Source organism: Mytilus galloprovincialis, chromosome 1 (genome assembly GCF_965363235.1).
Source record: "Mytilus galloprovincialis chromosome 1, xbMytGall1.hap1.1, whole genome shotgun sequence".
Taxonomy (NCBI): Eukaryota; Metazoa; Mollusca; class Bivalvia; order Mytilida; family Mytilidae; genus Mytilus; species Mytilus galloprovincialis.
The window spans coordinates 71,622,374-71,642,279 of record NC_134838.1 but is presented as its reverse complement, the minus strand read 5'-3'; the positions used below and the strand labels follow the sequence as shown (position 1 = coordinate 71,642,279).

The following is a 19,906-nucleotide window of genomic DNA, read 5'->3' as shown; positions in this document are numbered from 1 at the left end:
ATTTAAACTAAACAAATTTTAAAGAAATTGATATCACTTGTTAAGATGATGGAAATTATAAACAAATACTTTTTAAACGTGTTTGTCGCCATTTTTCATCTAAAAGTCACTCTTTTTTCTTCATTTATGTGTTGATTTGTCGTACTTAAGGAACTGTTATTTATATCTATAGTACAGCTTTCAGCCGTATTTGGCACAATTTTTTGCAATTTTGTACTTGTTTGATTTTATAAATATTTTGATATGAGCGTCACTGATAAGTCTTATATGTAGACGAAACGCGCGTCTAAATTATAATCCTGGTACCTTTGATAACTAATTTCAATGATTTACGAAATGTAGCCAATTGGGTATGCCGCCATTCGCAAAATGAGCGGTGGCCATCTTGAAAAAATGAAAATTTGTTATGGCCAGCAGCTGATTATTTTAATTACCAGTAAGTCAACTTTTATACAAAATTTCATGCTTGTATCACGATTTGCACAAATAATTATTTTCTAAATATCTCCCACTATTCTAACGTCACTGAGAATATAAAAAAACATGGTATGAATGCTCATGAGAAGACTCTTCACAAGACACCAAATGATACAGAAATTAACAACTATAAATTACCGTACAGCCTTCAACAATGAGCAAAGCCAATACCGCATTGTCGTGTATGTATAAAAGGCTCGGAAATGACAAATGTAATAAAAGGCGTCTTTACTAGACGAAACGTCTGACGTACAAAGTTTTAAGCCTTGTATCTTCGATAATTTTTATTATTATTAATACATTTTAGGTAAGATTTTTTAGTGCTACACTAAATTCAGTTGTATGAATAAGTTCACTTCAAATCTGTTGTCTGTCTTCACAAAAACACAACAGGACAATCTCATTTGAACAACAAATGCTGTAGATGAAGCCTGGTAATATAATTTAGAAAGGCCTTTACAGTAGTTTTACTATTACCCCCAAAGATGACTGGGGAATCACAATATGTTCTTCGTTCGACCGGCAGTTAAACCGTTGCCAAAGTGGGTCGTCCGTTTGGCTGTGCGGGATCTACAAGTATGCGAAACGTCTGGTCAGAATAGGGAAGTTAAAACCAATGGCTCGTGTAAGGTACTTACGTTAAAAACCCTCGTAAAACCTCATTGAGGGGTCGTAGGTGGCATGCTGCAAAGCAAAGCTTCTTTCTCCATCTAAACATAATATCCTCTGAGTCATTTTTCAGTGGCGGTCAAAATACTCCATACCTTCATCCTAGACGACCCCTATTACGTACAGGACATACCTATTGTATTCATTGTTAATTTATTGTTATACTGAACATGCATAAAATATTTGCAAGTAGACGTTAAGGAATCAACAATCAATCTATGATACTTTCGTATTTATTGATTTCGCCATCGTCATCTCTCAAAAATATGTCTGTGTGTTTATTCTGTACAATTTAAATTATAAAACAAATTGTTTCCTTTGCTTTTTTTATTTGACTCTGAACTCTTTTTTTTTTCTTTTTTTTTTTTTTTTTTTTTTTGTATTTGTTACATTTTCTGTTTTTTGTTAGTTTGAGGGTTTTTTTTTAATTATTTTTTTTGCTTTTTTTGAGGGGGGTGGGGTGGGCGGTATTTTCATATGAGCACTTATCATGGTGAAACAAACTACTAGAAATATCGTAATTTACCATATCCAAGAAGAATTACATTACTGACAATCAGCTTAAAGTATTTATCAAGCTGATAAGACATAATCCACTCTTACATTGTAACATTGGTCACTGAACTTCATAGTCTATTCAATACAGTAACGATAAAAGTATTTCCATATGCGTCGATATCAGTCAGAGTGTGTAAATCTGGGATATAATAGTTAGTTAGTTTCTTGCAGGTTTTTTTTTCTTCTCCGTATTGCTCAAAAATTCTATCACGGTTGGGTTGCTATCTTTTATGCAAATCATCCTATTGTATGTGTCTGATAATTTCTGAAAAGTGTTAATAACGCCTGTTTGTTGTTGAAAACCTCGACATCGACGTATATTTTGGTCTATTTTGGTCATTTGTCTCGTTGGATTGCTACTGAGTCATTGACGTTAATCATGAATTTATAATGTATACCAATATATTATACATATAACTAAGTGCATTGTATAAGTTTTATGGAAGATATATGTGCAAAATATGCATTTTTTTAAAACAAGAATTGACGTATTGTTCAGTTTTTTAAAATTGTCAAAACATTTTTCAAATATGTTCCAACATGTCTTTGGGAGAACGTGTTTATTCGAAAATAAATGAATATGAATAATGAATACTAGTAAGCGGAATAATTGCACATCTAGAAACCATAAATTGTCTTAGACGTCGTCAGTCTTCAACAACAATACGTGTTTGTAAAAAGAGCAAGAAGTTTAAAATTGTAGCGAAAACTCTTTAATATAATTTCCTGCCTAGAAATCATTATCATCAACAATAAGGAAATAAATGCAAGATATGAATAAATACATCCACTGACGATGATGCAGACTTGGGAGAGTGGCAGTTTATTACTAGTTAAGTTGTGATCTCAATTCTCTACTCCTCACTCCTGATCAGGGAAATAACATAAGATATCATTTATTCACATATTAATGCAATTTTACAATTATCTATTGATTGATGTATAGAGTATTTATCTTATCATAGTCATTTGGTTTAGAATGTGATGTAAGGTCCTGATACGTAGTAGCAGTCTCCATTTCAAGATTATCATACTGTTTTTCATTACTGAAAAAAAAGAAGATAATTTTATATAAATGTGTAAGTGAAAGCTTAAGACATAATATATATATAAAAAAAAATTAACAAGAAAGGTGTCAAATTATAACTATTACACATATGTACAAATCACTTTAAAGCATGTAGATCGTGTGATCTTAGTTCAATCTGAATCGTTAATTTGTTAACATTCAACTGTATTGTATGCTCATTTTGAAATATACAATCATGCAATTAAAAGATATCAGACTCAGTAAATATCTTCAAATGAGCTCGTACACATGTCTTAGTACCAATTGCAAATGATTGTCCAAATTCATTGGGCCTCAGGGAAGATTAGAAATTGTAACTAACTGTGTTTACCCTCTTTTAAATAAAAAAAATGTATTATTATTATTAGAAGTAGTAGTAATAGTAAAATATGACAAATCATTTTTCTATTTAGATATATAGTGTATAACCTTAAGCGCTTTATTTAGTGTTAGGCTTTATTTTTGACGAATGTTGTTTTAGTTCTTAGTTTTGTGAAATTTTGTTTTTCGTTTCGTGTTTTGTCTGTTTCCTTCGAATTATCTCACTTTTTTATTTTATTTTTTTCATTTTGAGGCACATGTATGTATAATAAATATCCATAAATATTGAGGAAATACTCCAGTACTAGTTTGCAAATATATCTGTCTTATTAGGTAGTTAATCAACAGCAGACTGAACAACTGTTCGAAATAGCTTAATTGAATATTTATCCATCCAAGATATTTTTATGTTAATGTTAGCCATAAAGTATAATATTATGAATAAAGGCAACAGTAGTATACCGCTGTTCAAACTCATAAATCCATGGACAAAAAAGTATCGGGGTAACAAACTAAAACTGAGGGAAACTCATTAAATATAAGAGGAGATCAACGACACAACACTACAATGTAACACACACAGAAACGGACCAAGCATCAGACAAAATCCCACGAGAATAAAAAATATAACATCAAAACCAAATACATGAATTTTGGATAGACAAGTACCGTGACACGTCTTATCGCAATGTGAATTTACACTAAAAAATAAGAAAAAAACAAACGACGCAACGTTAAAATGCAACACACACAGAAACGAACTATAATATAACAATAGCCATATTCCTGACTTGGTACAGTACATTTTTAAAGGAAAAAATGGCGGGTTGAACCTGGTTTTGTAGCATGCCAAACCTCCCCTTTTAAAGCCATGTGAAATATAACATTAAAATAACAACTCAACACCACAGGACTACAATATGAATAAATTAGAGAATACAATTGACAAAGAATCACACGAACAACAGCCAACAAAAGGCAGCAAGTTGAAAATTTTAATACGCCAGAAGGACAACAACATATTTGTCGACCTCCATGACAAATATGTTGTTGTCCCCGCAGATAAAGCCCCAAATAACATCGTTTTTGTGTGTAAAAGTCACTACATCAACTGCTTGATAAACGAATTAGGTATTGACAATTCACTTGGAAACTCAACATATACCCTCACGACACTTACCAAAGAGGAAATCCTGGATAATCATAGGTCTGTTCTATGTTCCTTTGGAATTTCAACCAAAGATGAAGAACTGGATCTTCCATCACTGTATTGGATACCTAAACTACATAAGTGTCCTTACAAACAACGGTATATTGCTGGGTCTTCCAAGTGCTCCACGAAACCTCTTTCTAAATTATTAACATCTATTTTATCAGCAATCAAAGACGGGCTTCAAAGTTATTGTGAAACTGCCTATTCTAGAGGTGGCGTGAATCAGATGTGGATACTTAAAAATTCAAAAGATCTTTTAGAGTACATACAATCTAACTCTCTTTCATCTTGTAACAGTATTAAAACATTTGACTTTTCTACTCTGTACACAAGTATTCCACATTCCAAACTAAAAGACAAATTGAAAGAGTTGGTATTACTTTGCTTCATAAAAAAGAATGGCCAACGTAGATACAAGTATCTTGTCTTAGGGAGGGATAAATCCTACTTTGTAAAGAATCACTCTGATTCAAACAAAAAATTCTCTGAAACTGATATTATCAAGATGCTTGATTTCTTGATTGACAACATATTTGTTACGTTCGGAGGACGTGTTTTTCAACAGACTGTCGGCATTCCAATGGGAACAAACTGTGCCACTCTATTCGCCGACTTGTTTCTTTATTATTATGAGGCTGACTTCATGCAGGAACTTCTTAGGAAGAAAGACAAGAAGTTAGCAATATCCTTTAACTCTACTTTCCGCTATATAGATGATGTTCTTTCACTAAACAATTCAAAATTTGGTGACTACGTGGAACGCATCTATCCAATTGAACTAGAGATAAAGGATACTACAGATACAATTAAGTCTGCTTCATATCTTGACTTACATCTAGAAATTGACAATGAGGGTCGGTTGAAAACAAAACTTTACGACAAAAGAGATGATTTCAGCTTTCCAATTGTGAACTTTCCATTTCTAAGCAGCAACATTCCAGCAGCACCTGCATACGGGGTATATATCTCCCAATTGATACGATATTCCCGTGCTTGCATTTCCTATCATGATTTTCTTGATAGAGGTTTGCTGCTCACAAGGAAGCTATTAAACCAAGAGTTCCAAATAGTGAAGTTGAAATCATCCCTTCGTAAATTTTACGGACGCCATCACGAGTTGGTTGACCGTTATGGAATAACCGTTTCACAAATGATATCGGATATGTTCCTTACGTCGTAACTACAATCCCCTTCCCTTTCATGAATATGACCTACCGAATTAGACTATTTACCGGATTTGTAATCACATAAGCAACACGACGGGTGCCACATGTGGAGCAGGATCTGCTTACCCTTCCGGAGCACCTGAGATCACCCCTAGTTTTTGGTGGGGTTCGTGTTGTTTATTCTTTAGTTTTCTATGTTGTGTCGTGTGTACTATTGTTTTTCTGTTTGTCTTTTTCATTTTTAGCCATGGAGTTGTCAGTTTGTTTTAGATTTATGAGTTTGACTGTCCCTTTGGTATCTTTCGTCCCTCTTTTATCCACACAAGATCTACTAGTGATGCCCAGATACAAAAGTTTGAAAGCCGAAACAAGCACAAAGTCGAACAGCATCGAGGACCAAAAGATCAAAAAAGTTGTGCCAAAAACGGCCAGGGTTTTCTGTTAGTTACCAGAACATCCTTATTATTTAGAATAATTTATACTTTTGCAAACAGTAAATTTATAAAATTACTAAACAAAAGCTGTACATGATAGAACTGAAATATTAACTAATTACAGGAAACAACTGAAATATTAACTAATTACAGGAAACAACTGAAATTCATTATATAACCAGACATTTGCAACACAAAATGTAGACACATCCGAATAAGTTTAAACCTCAACGCCAAGTGACGTCATATTTGAAATTGTAAAAAATGACAAAAAAATGATGACGTCATTTGAATTTGTAAAACAGATCATCAAAAAATGAAAAATGACGTCATTTGAATGAATAAGATAGAATTAGGATTGATTTAAGATTATATTTGAACTAAATACTGATATTGCATTTAATAACAATGCACATTTTAATATTTATTAATATCAAACTAAGGTAGCAATTAACTATATTATAAAGCTATGTCAGGTTTGTTTTGAATCTTACTTAAAATGTAAAATATCGTACTGATTACGTTGAACAAAATGAAATCTAATAAATGAATGCGGTGATTAATATTATTTACCATAACACATAAATATAATAGAAAAGACGTCAACACATTTGACAAAATCCGATGAGAATTACAAATATAACATTAAATATTTAAACTAAATACATGAATTTGGGATAGACAAGTACCGTAACACGTCTTATAGTAATGCGAATTCACACTCAGCAAAACAGTCACAATCGGGAATAAGTCACGTTTGGTAATTAAAAGATTAGACGACATAATGACAAACAACAATCTGCCATGTGGTAAAAATGTCCTTAGCTAGTTTGGTCAAAGATACATCGTATGGATCCACCAATTCGTGATGGTGTCAGTAAAATTTACGGAGTGTCAATTTTAATCTGTCCTCTTCATAACTTTGTTAGAGCAGTTTCTGCGTAAGGAGCACACTCCTGTATATGAAGTCTGTATAGTGTGAACAAGCACGAGAATAACGTATCAATTGTGATATGTAAACACCATACGAAGGGGCAGAGGGTATGGTACTGCTGAGAAATGGGAAATTGATAATTGGGAAGTTGAAATCGTCCTGTTTATCATAGATTTTCGTGTGAAGTCGTCCATCTACGTCAATATTGAGGAAAAGATCAAGGAAACTGGAGGCTGGAAACCCTTATAATATAAATGTCACTTTAAAAATGGCATTACCCCCTCCCTACCCTTGAACGATATTGTAGAATGGTAGATGTAACCGCACTGACAAAGTTTGTTGTATAAAAAAAAAACAGACAACGACAAATAAACGGTCTGACATACAATAAAGTTATTCTACTTTTCTCATTTGAATACAAAACGCGCGTCTGGCATACAAAATTTCAATCCTGGTATCGTTGATAGTTTTTCCACATAACAACGGGAAAAAAAGGTATGAACAATTGAAAAAAAAATCACTTTTGTTCGTATCAGGCCGGTTTGTCGTATTCATACAAAAAGTCATTCTACATTTTTCACATACCACAAAAATGTTAAATTCCATTAGGAAATAAACATTATTAAGCTTAATTGTTTTTTGTTGTCAGTTTAACGATTAGTCATCTATTAAGAGAAACCATAAAAAGACATTATTGAAACGCTTGTGAAGTAATATAGAACGTTGTTCGGTAAACAGACCAATCACAATATATTCAAATATTTATAGTACTCATAACATAAATAAAATATTTGGTAAATGCATAGCATACATTGTAGGTGATAAATATCTTTTTTAGTTCATGTATCGTATAGGGAATAATCCTTCTAAATATTCGATATATGTTTTCTTTGCGGACAAGTTATGTTTTATTCGGTTAGTGGCAAAAACTATGCATATCTGTTTTATACTAATGTTTCCATATGGATAGAAATAATACAATACATACATTTTTGGGTTGGCTGTTTTATTCTTTTGCTCTACAAAACCAATATAATATTTACTATATTGGGTATTGGACTGATGAGTGTTTTTTGTTACATGATAACACTATTACTGTTGTAAATTTTAAAACAATAATCAAAATATAACTACGACACCTCTCGCAATTCGAGTACAACAAAGGTTTTTTTTTTCTTTTTTTTTTTCTTTCTTTTTTTTATAGAAAAAGGATTGCTTTCAACTGGTGGTATTAAATTTTTTTGCAACAATCAACTTGATGAATGCATGATCAGAATAAAACAAAAACAGAGGTATAACAGAGCCATTGTCATACTAAACTGTAATTTTTATGAGAGTTTTAAATAAGTTAAATTGAATTTTAGAATATGAAACAAAGGAGACCTTAAAACTCTATCAAACACGACAGCAGAACAACTAAAAACAAAAATATCAACAAACAACAGTAAACAAGGCATTTCTCCAAACAAATCTGATTGATCATTACTAATCCTATTAAAAATCAAACACCCGGGAATTCAAGAAGGTTACATGTAGTAGATCATCTTTCACTAGTAACTTTGTCGGGTTTCTCCTTTTTAATCATTTGGTGAGTTGTATCACTTGAGGAGCCTGTAATTCAGTGGATGTCGTTTGTGTATGTGTTACATATTTGTTTTTCGTGAATTTTTTTATATAAATTAGGCCGTTGGTTTTTTTCGTTTGAATTGTTTTACATTGTCATTTCGGGACCTTTTATAGCTGACTATGCGGTATGAGCATTGCTCATTGTTGAAGGCCGTATGTTGACCTATAGTTTCTGTGTCATTTTGGTCTCTTGTGGAAAGTTGTATCATTGGCAATCATACACACCTTCTTTTTTTATATTTATGAAGTTAAAATTGTTAAATAATTCTGTTTTGCACCCTACATCATTTTTCATTTGAACTTACGCTATTCATTACAAATAATTACATGTACAGATAAGTAAATTAAATACAATCGAAATGAAAGGCATGCTACAACATTTCCTTTTTAATTGTATAGAGTTTACTGCGCATTTTGTATTTCAAATTATTGACATTGTTGCATAAGCACGCCAATCTTTTTTATTATGGTTTTAACCTTCTTAAAATGTGGTATTGGTCTTTAAAGATAGTTTAAACTATTTTTGCACTTTCAAGTACATATTTTAATCATTTATAATTAAATACACTAATTTTTACTTATAGTGCTTACCTTGTGCCATACAAAGTCGTCTTCTAATAATAAGACTCATTATACCGACGGCCAAAATAGCACCCAACAAAAACGCCCCAATAAAGATACCAACTTGAGTAGACAGAGCATCATTACTAGATGAATCGGCGAAAACTAGAATATTAAATTCAGATTTACTACACAAAATGAAAACAGATTTTTATTAAATGCATGCGTCCGAAGCACTTTGAATAGATTCACCTTAATCAGGAACGCTAAAAACGAATACTCGAAAACTTATGACGGATATATAAGAACCGAAACAGTTAAAGGGCTATACGACCATCAAAATAAAAGAAAAACTTTGCCTGAGGAAGTTGAAATCTTATTTTGTTAATAATTTAATACATAAACGGACAATGACATGTTCATCTGAAGAAAAAAAACCAGTCGCAATTTTAACAGTGTTTCTACAAATCTCGAAGAAGATTCTACACTTGTATTCATATTTAACCAATAAACCTCGGTGTACCTTTGTACCTTTCTGATTCCATATCCATTTTTTAAACCATATATGACAATTCTGATTTTTTTGAAATTCTTTTTTATCAAATTCAAAAACTGAATAACAATGCATATCAATACATTATAAATACCTGACATTGAGCACTTGCGGCCACGGAATCCATCGTTACAACCGGCTATGCAAGTTCCCTGAACTATATCACAGGAATTATTAAAGCATGTCTTACAAAAGTCCTTACAGCTGTATCCAAAATAACCTTTAGAACATTCTGAAAAGATGTATATACAGGTGATCGGAATACAATACAATACATAAGAGTTGTTTTACATAGTCACGTTTTCATCCATTAGTGAACAGTACAAGACTTCATACATGAAATGAGGGAAATGATAAAGTTGAAGAGTGGAAGTAAATAAATCTTGTTTGTAATACATTAACACTGTGCGGGACAAATTTGCCATTCCGGTATCGGCAAATCTGACTTTGTCGGTTTACAAGATATCAAAAAAAAAAATTTGCCCAGTGATAGATTATTGAAAAATTAAAAAAATGCCATATGTCCCAACTTGTCACTGTTGTCACTCTTGTCACTGCAGCTGATTAAAAGTACATTTCCCATGGGAAATTTGATAATTCCCATGGGAATATTAGAATTTCCCATGGGAACATTGGAAGTTCCCATGGGAAAAATTACTTTTCCCATGGGAAGTTTAGAGTTCCCATAGGAACTTTAAAGTTCCCATGGGAAAAGATGAATACAAAAAGTTCCCATGGGAATTAATTCTTCCCATGGGAACAAATTTTCTGCCCATGGGAACAATTTTTCTTCCCATGGGAACAATATTTCTTCCCATGGGAACAAATCTTTTTCCCATGGGAACAATTTTTCTTCCCATGGGAACAATTTTTTTTCACATAGGAACAATTTTTCTTCCCATGGGAACATACTATATTACAATACAAACATTATTTTCCATTTGAATTTTTTTCTTCAGAAAAATTACAATTTGTTGCAAATATTGGATATATGAGAATAAAAGAGAATATACTTCTGCCTTAGCTGGATGGAAAGCTGTAGGGCATACCACATTTTTGGAACCTTGTAAAACATCTCAGAAAAGCAGATTTGTCTCCGGGACAAGTTTGCAATTCCGCTGAGTGCAAAAGTTGTTCACCTTAATTTTTGAAGTTAAGTCAAAATGAAGTTGATAACTTGGTTGGTATTGGTTCCCTGATATTTGTCCTAAAATTGTTTGGCTCTAGCACCACTGTTAAAAAAGTTATGCCCCTTTTTTCAACAATTTCCTTAGAGGAATAGTTGTATTCCTCAAGGGATCCCTAAAGGAAAAAGATTTTTCCTCAAAGGGAAATTGTTTTTTCCTCAAGGGAAATTGTTTTTTCAAGGGAAAAAGATTTCCTTCAAGACAACAAATTTCCTCTAATGAAATCATTGTTCTTCAAATTTCCTCTAAAGAAATTTCTGAACATCAAATTTCCCTTATTTGTTCTTGTTAAACATTTCTTCGCTATACCATGTATACAAGCAGTATGAATATAATTATTACAAGACTGTATAGTTGATGCAAATGATATTCAAAACTTTCATAAATGTTTGACTCAACATTTTAATGACATTGAAAATTGATAAAGTCTGACTGTTTAGATCTAGGTATTGTTCATACTTTTTATAAAATTTAACTATGATTTATAAAAAAAATTTGTAGCAAATGATTCTGTTTTCTTTGTAATTGTTTCAATGCAATACATTAATAAGCAACCAATTTGAATGTCATACCATTTTTGGTGTTCTAAAGAATTTGTTTATATATTTGCAGATTAACACTTTTCGTGTTATTTTAAATTAAAATTTTCTTCTGTTTCAGCTTGTGTACAGTTTTCAATCAACTACGTAAGAACTCAGTGAATACATTATTCCATTCACTTTATAACATTTTCCTTCAATTCTAAGAGAAAACATTTTTGCAAATTGTTCTTCAATGATCTTCTTCCGTATATTTGATATGAGGGAGCGATATAAATGAGTGGATAAAACTGGTGTTCCTTTGTTCTGCATTCTCCTTTCTTTCGATTAATATAAATAATATGTTGTTGCTTTTATGCAATAGTGTTTTTGTGTATCTATGATAGAACTCCATTTTGTTTATTGGCATTATCATGTGATAATGATGAAATTTCCTGTTTCTTTTTTGCAGGAAAGCACACATTCCAGTTCAAATTAATCCAATTATGCACTTTGTAAATAAATTTCAACTTTAAGTTTCCTCTTCAGTAATGACCTATTGATCATGAAAACCAAGATGTCTGATCACCTATAAATACACAACATAAACAAATAAAATGTTATAAATGGAGAGAGAAACAGCAATAAATGTTTTTCATATGTATCTTTCTTTATTAAAATTCATTAAGTAAACTTGAACCTTGCGAAAAATAATTAGCTGTGATGTAAGACTAGAAAGTATAAAACGCAAAATAAAGTAGTTGCGAAAAATTAGTTGATTTACATTAGTCCAGTCTGTGTTTGCAGGAAATTAACATCATGTACATCATAGGTTGCCATATTCCTATTGTGCCTGTCCAAAGTTCAGAGCCTGTAGTTTTTGTAAGTTTAGTCTGACACTAAAATTTAGTGGTTGTTGTTGTTATTGTTTCATACCGGTTATATTTATTTTTTGTAATTTATTTTGAAATAAACTAGGCAATTAGTTTTACAGTTTGGACATGTTGGATTGTTTCAATTTTTCATCTTTGGGTCTTTTATAGCTGCCTTCTTTGACTATAGGGTATGGATTTTCTCATTATTGAAGGTCGTCACAGGCCTACAATTGCTTTCTTAAAGCCATGATAGTTTTCATATTTAATATACCACATCTTTTAATTTTTATAGTAATCATGATTATCATCTTTCAAGTTCAACAACTTTAAAAAATAAATAAAAGTGGCCTTACCATTTAGGTTTAGTTTGCTTCTGCAAATTTTAAATTGCCTATCATTTCTGCTGTTTATAATTTCTCTGTATCTTCTATAGTTCTTGTTCTTGTCCTATACATAAAAGAGTAAAAGTTATTATTGAATGGCATCTTGCATCAATATTTTTTTTGGCTGTTTAATGTACATGATGTATATTAATGTGTGTTTAATAAGAAGAGTGCACACGCTGAAATGTCTCGCCTTCTTTTACTAATCATTGATAATATGTTGATAGTCCTAAGTATAAAGCTTTATCACAACTGTCACATAAACTTAACATTAACCAAGATAAATAAATAAAGACTAATGAACCATGAGAATGAGGTCAATGTCAGATGAACCATGCCAGGCAGACATATACAGCTAACAAGGCTTCAATGCAATAATTATAGTTGACCTATTACTTATAGTTTAAGAAAAATAGACCAAATCACAAAAACACTGATCAATGAACCGTGAAAATGAGATCAAGGTCAAATAAAACCTGTGCCACTGACATATAGATCAAAAAATATTTCTATACACCAAATACAGTTGACCTATGGCTTATAGTATTTAATAGATAAAGACCAAAACTCAAAAACTTAATTTTGACCACTGAACCATGAAAATGAGGTCAAGGTCAGATGACATCATCCCACTAGACATGTACACCTTACAATCATTTCATACAACAAATATAGTAGACCTATTGCATAAAGTATGAGAAAAACAGACCAAAACACAAAAACTTAACTATAACCACTGAACCATGAAAATTGTCATAAATAGCATAGACACCTCTTAGTTTTGAGAACAACATGCGTTAATTGTGCAAGTATAATCATTGATAAATCATGCACAAGATTGACTTTTTTTAAAAAGCCTATATATTGAAATTTTCTGAAAATATTGCATGCATTTATAAATATGACCAATTTCAAGAAATGCGCAAAGATGTGAGATGATTTATATAATTGTAATTTCAGGAATTTACAGTAAAGGCTTTCATCCCCACTGCATTTTGCACTTTTCCCACGTCAGGAGCCAGAAGTTATGGCCTTTGTGACCTTTGTATGATTTTTATTTTAGTTTCTTTTTTAATATCAAAGAGTTTAATATGACGTCCATTATCACTCAACTAGTATACATTTTTGTTTAATGGCAAGCTAAAGCATGCCTCACAGGCAGGGATCCAGGAGGGTCTGAGGGTTGGACATGTTGGAACCCCCCTTTCTACATTGTTCTTTATTGGACGATCAATGCATTTGAATTTTGAAATTAACACCATTCGAACGAAAATATATTTCAAAATTAAGATGCTGCAATGTACAATCCCAGTAGAGCTGGGAAGATGGTATAAGTCATTCCAAAAGAAGAAAGGACATGCAATCTGTGTTTAACTGCAATTGGCAATGAATTCCATTATTTATTTGAATGCAATTCTTTATAATTTAAAAAATATCAGAAATCAGCATATTCCAGAGTACTATGTGAAATATCAGAATTAAGCAAAAATGAAAGGACTAACTGTCATTGACAAATATTAACTTATTATTTAAAAATGTGGCTATGTTCATTTCAAAGTTAACTAAAATATTATAATGTTAAAATATTATAATATAAAGTAATTTTCCATATATTTTATTTCTAAGTTGTTTTTTTTTTTTTATTATTGTATGTGATTGTATTTTGTAATTTACCTCTTGTTTCACATGTCAATGAGACGGAGTGTTTTTCAAATAAAGCATATTGTATTGTATTGTATGGAATGGGGACATGTAGTTGGACCCCCCCCCCCCCAATTTGTCTTTGGGTTGTGGGATTTTCTCGTTGCATTGAAGACCCATTGGTGCCCTTTGGCTGCTATCTGCTCTTTGGTCTTTTGATACATTCCCCATTTACATTTCGATTTTATATTCAATTCTATTATAAATGTTAGACTTCTTGTTGATTTGGTTTCACATTTCGGCTTCGTCAGAGGAAAGCGTTCCAGAAATAAAATAGCCTTGTGTCGTAATTTCTGCTTCTCGCTATGTTTTGATATAGTTATAAAGCCAGCAAATACGAATATCTCATTAAACTAGTAAATGCACGGGGTAATAAATAAATACGGACGTCAAATATGTTGTCTGTTCTCTCTTGGTAGCGTGAATAAATAATCAATAGTAAAAATGATACGTTTATTAAACATCTAGAACTGCCGATATATTTCCATACAAGTACAATATTCCAACAATAATATATAATAAATATACACGGGGCGAAGATACTTAAATAATATTCTTACTTGTATTTTCGTACGGGTCAAACGGAATTATCTTAAATATAACAATGACAATATAAATAAACATGCAAGGCATACAGCTATCTGCGCTGCTTCTTACCTCTAAATTATAACCCTTACTTCTAATATAAAATGCGAGGCATACAGCTAATGCGCTGCTTCTTACCTCTAGGAACCCCCGGGATGAGCCTTGCTGCAAGCCAAATATAAACACAGCAAAGACTGACGAACGTGACGTTGCACTGGTATTTATTTCAAATTACCGGAAGTAAATATTCTAAGCAGGAAGAAAAACAACGTAAAACGCTTACATAAAATATAGGAGTCCTCGACTCAAAATGCTTATAATAATACAACCTTATAAATAAACAAATCTAGACATATCAATTCTTCCAGTTAAGAACTCATAAATGAACACTTTTGGGTTCACGCTTAAAATATTGACCCAACGGTAACGTTCTGAACAATACATGACAAAGTTGCGCCATATACGACGTTATCGATACAGCTAATAACATAAAGTAAAACGTACGTTAATTACTCATTCAATATACTAAATACTAGAAATAACTTCTGACAATTTATATAAACTTTCTTAATACAATAATAACAATATTCCTTTACTTGGAAATAACCAATATACACATTTACAACACTGCCCCTCCCCCAGAATACATTTCGTCCTCGAAATATGGTCTTGTCAACTCTGACAACTGATACATTTAAAAATATTCTGTTCACAATATTCATACGTACGTAATCCTCTTATCATACAAATAAAACAAAATTAAACATACATGAACAAACTACTGCGCCTGTTAATGTCATAGAAACTAATGTCTGTGTTAACAAACTAATGCGCCTGTTTATACTTTAAAAGGCAAAATACATTTTTCTAAAATTTTCTTCCAAGTATGAATATCTTCTCTTATACCTATATAACAGTAAAGTGTCACGAAAAAACAAAGTTCTATTTTTTTTTTTCATCCAGTTACAGCACTAATATACTTCATTTAAAATTCAATCCAAGATTCTCCATTCTATCAGACATTGGAATTGTAAAAATCATGAAGCTCAACTTCTTTTAAACACCCGGCTAACCATAAGCCGACAGATGTCCTATTAAGTTCTATACCACAAGGGTACCCCGCGTATAAATATATACACCATCTTCGATACTGATGCACCATACAAACATAAGTATAAAAATTAGTACAAGGTACAACAAATAAAAAAAAAATGGTCATCAGTATTCCCCGAGAAATATCTAAAATGGTGTAGACTATAGCTCAGCATACCCATGGTGTAACCTAAATGTATATTGCAATCTAAACTACTGCCAATAAACACCCACCGAAAGCAGCTTCCCACCAAAATAGTATTAAACAATCTTTATTGCATAAAAACAACAACGCCAATTCAATAGGACCATCAAATTCCAGATTCTGATAAAAAATCACCTGTTTCCAAAAAATCTCAAAACAATTTCAATACCACGATATACTTTCAAAAATCTATAATACTGTATACTCTTCTCAAAAAACAATAAATCTCTTTTTACATTTTATCAATAACAAAAAAAATCACACAAGTTTCATAACTACATTATAAAAAATCCCAATCTACACAAAAATACTCTGATATTTGGCCAGTGTAGGCTTATCTGATATATAGTCCTAACTATTTCTGATAATCCTGACTTGTAAATCCAAACTGCGGGTTTCCTCCGAAAGTATTCATATTTTCTGGTTTCCCTCTTTTTCCTCTTGAGAAAGGACAATCTCTGCTGTAATGTCCCTCTTGGTGGCACGAGTAACATGTATTTACTCTGTTACTGTTGTTTGCTTTAAATTGGTCTTTCTTCCTAACATTATGTCTATTCAACGGACCAAAATTTTCTCTTTCTTGCTTCTCAGTTTTAAATAGATCTTTTATCTCATTTAAATCCTGCTTTATGTCTTCAACATCCATTTTGAACTCCTTTTTCAAATTGTCTATGCCCATTTTAAATTCTGCATGAGTGACATATTGGGTTGGATTCTCCGTCCTCCATACCTCTAAGTCTTCTGTTTTCTCTTGTGTTATACAGTTTGCATCGGTATTTACTTGTCTGACATTAAAGTTTTTATTTACATTTTTTCGACAACACTCGTGCCATGTGACTATATTTATTGCATCCTGCAATGTTGCTGGCTTCTGTATGAGGACCTCATATGCTACTGATTGTTCTGGTAGACCTTTAATAAAGTGTTCCGTTTTAAAACGGTCCAGTAAACTCAAGTCATTTACATCAGGGTATGCCTTACCTACTAGTCTCTCCACACGAGATGCATATTCGTGTATGCTTTCTTTGTGGTCCTGTTTGATAAATTGCAAATTGGTCCTATAAGTCTCTGGTAATATATGGTCCCCAAATCTCTGTGACATAGCCTTATGAATACATTTGATATCTTTATGGAATGGCATAGGAAGCTCATTTACATATACTAGGGCTTCATCTCTCAGACAATTTAGAATTAATTCCTCTATTTGTCTGTCATTGGACCATCTAAACCTATTACTTAGTAAACTAAACTGTGTCCAGAAGGCCTTGAAATCCCCTTTACCATCAAAGAATGGACTTCTAGGTTTTGGTTCTTCCCTTTGTAGTTGCTGAATACGACTACTTTCTCTTACATAATTTGTATTAACTGGACGTGGTGTATACATGTTATCAGTACTTGGACCAGCTACTAACTGTTGGGTCACTGATACCTGGTTATTATGTTCAGTTGTGGTCACGCTTCTTTGACTGAAATTCTGCATATTGGTGTTATTTTCAGCCACATGGTTACCCCTTGCTAATTGAGCTATATTTTCCTGATTTAGCTTAACTTGCGTGTTCATCTCTGATACTTGCGTGCTCATCTCAGAAACTTTCGTCTTGAGCTCAGAAAATCTATCATTTTGATTTTTTAATTGCCTCTGAATGTCCGTTAGAATAGCAATAATATTGTTATCATTCAAATTCGTCTTACTTTCCTCAATCGTCCTAGTATTCTGCACAGACGAGTTTATCGGGCTTACTATGGGGCTGTAAGTAGATAAATTAACATCATCTTCTATACCCAAATCTATCAAATTACAGGGCTGATCAGTTCCGCTCTGTGAAATAATCATATTCTCCATACTTTCCCCCCTTCCAAAATTTGGAGCTGGGATTTTTCTATTCCTAAGATCCATGTTTAAAACAAACAGTAATATGCCAATAGAAGCTAACTGCACCTCTATTCCCCTAATAAATAATTATTTGGAAGCTAAATGCACCTCCTTCATATATTTTTTTCCTTATAGGAAGCTAAATGCACCTCCTTAATATTATTTTTCTTGCTAGGAAGCTAAATGCACTTCCCTAATATATATTTTTTTTCTTTAAAGGAAGCCAAATGCACCTCCTTGAAAAAATATTTAAAAAATTTAGGAGCTAAATGCACTCCTGTATTTTCCAAAATAATCCATTTAACACAGAATAATGTATAGAGCTAAATGCACTCCATACACAATATATGTCACTTAGTGTGTTCCATACAAATTTATATTTGCTAAAAATAGACGTGCCAAATTCCTTGAAACGTGAGAACTAAACCGCTGCCACCATTGTCGTAATTTCTGCTTCTCGCTATGTTTTGATATAGTTATAAAGCCAGCAAATACGAATATCTCATAAAACTAGTAAATGCACGGGGTAATAAATAAATACGGACGTCAAATATGTTGTCTGTTCTCTCTTGGTAGCGTGAATAAATAATCAATAGTAAAAATGATACGTTTATTAAACATCTAGAACTGCCGATATATTTCCATACAAGTACAATATTCCAACAATAATATATAATAAATATACACGGGGCGAAGATACTTAAATAATATTCTTACTTGTATTTTCGTACGGGTCAAACGGAATTATCTTAAATATAACAATGACAATATAAATAAACATGCAAGGCATACAGCTATCTGCGCTGCTTCTTACCTCTAAATTATAACCCTTACTTCTAATATAAAATGCGAGGCATACAGCTAATGCGCTGCTTCTTACCTCTAGGAACCCCCGGGATGAGCCTTGCTGCAAGCCAAATATAAACACAGCAAAGACTGACGAACGTGACGTTGCACTGGTATTTATTTCAAATTACCGGAAGTAAATATTCTAAGCAGGAAGAAAAACAACGTAAAACGCTTACATAAAATATAGGAGTCCTCGACTCAAAATGCTTATAATAATACAACCTTATAAATAAACAAATCTAGACATATCAATTCTTCCAGTTAAGAACTCATAAATGAACACTTTTGGGTTCACGCTTAAAATATTGACCCAACGGTAACGTTCTGAACAATACATGACAAAGTTGCGCCATATACGACGTTATCGATACAGCTAATAACATAAAGTAAAACGTACGTTAATTACTCATTCAATATACTAAATACTAGAAATAACTTCTGACAATTTATATAAACTTTCTTAATACAATAATAACAATATTCCTTTACTTGGAAATAACCAATATACACATTTACAACACCTTGCAAGACGTCATAATTATTTGGACTAGATTTTCACCACCATCAACATTGTAAAGCTGGTCTCACTGTGGAAGAAATGAGTGGCGCGTTTACAAAAATATAATTGTATGTGCTGACAGGGGAGTGTGTGTGCATACCATTATTTAAATTTTCTAAACCTTCTTTTTCAATATTTTGTGCATTTCTTGGTAATATACTGTCAGACCTCGAGTGCTGCTTTACAAAAACGATCAACTTACAAGTAATGTAGGGGAAGGAAACTAGCTAAAAAGACCAAAAATAAGCCACAACTAATGGGGTCTCATTTGGGGTTCTGTTCACGGATCTCGCTTTATAGTTACTATTTTTTTTTTAGATTCCCGCATCCCGCTTACACTATGTAAGTAAACAATTCTAATATTTTTGTAATTTCCTATGTCCCGCTAAACTTCATTTCCAGTTTTCACGGCACAATAATTTGACTATTAGTGACACTAAGTACTGTGGTATTTTCAGTGGGTATTTTACCAATAAAGCAATATATTTCGGTGTGTAG

General features: G+C 32.3%; 1 protein-coding gene and 1 long non-coding RNA gene across 2 annotated transcripts in view; both read right to left on the bottom strand.

Moving 5' to 3' along the window:
* Nucleotides 1–2,394: 2,394 nt before the first annotated feature.
* Nucleotides 2,395–19,906, bottom strand: part of LOC143044155 (uncharacterized) — a 64,188-nt gene continuing 46,676 nt past the window's right edge. Inside the window, exons 10-13 of the mRNA XM_076216087.1 lie at nucleotides 9,676–9,813; nucleotides 9,059–9,193; nucleotides 7,830–7,860; nucleotides 2,395–2,750 (exon numbers count right to left, since the gene is read on the bottom strand). The gene's annotated coding sequence lies outside the window, so the exon portion shown is untranslated. The remainder of the gene's footprint in view (nucleotides 2,751–7,829; nucleotides 7,861–9,058; nucleotides 9,194–9,675; nucleotides 9,814–19,906) is intronic.
* LOC143044049 (uncharacterized) lies at nucleotides 11,713–19,625 on the bottom strand. The gene is made up of 3 exons (XR_012968595.1): nucleotides 19,509–19,625; nucleotides 12,515–12,602; nucleotides 11,713–11,875 (listed from the first exon to the last, which is right to left on the bottom strand). It is a non-coding gene; the product is annotated as an uncharacterized LOC143044049 (long non-coding RNA).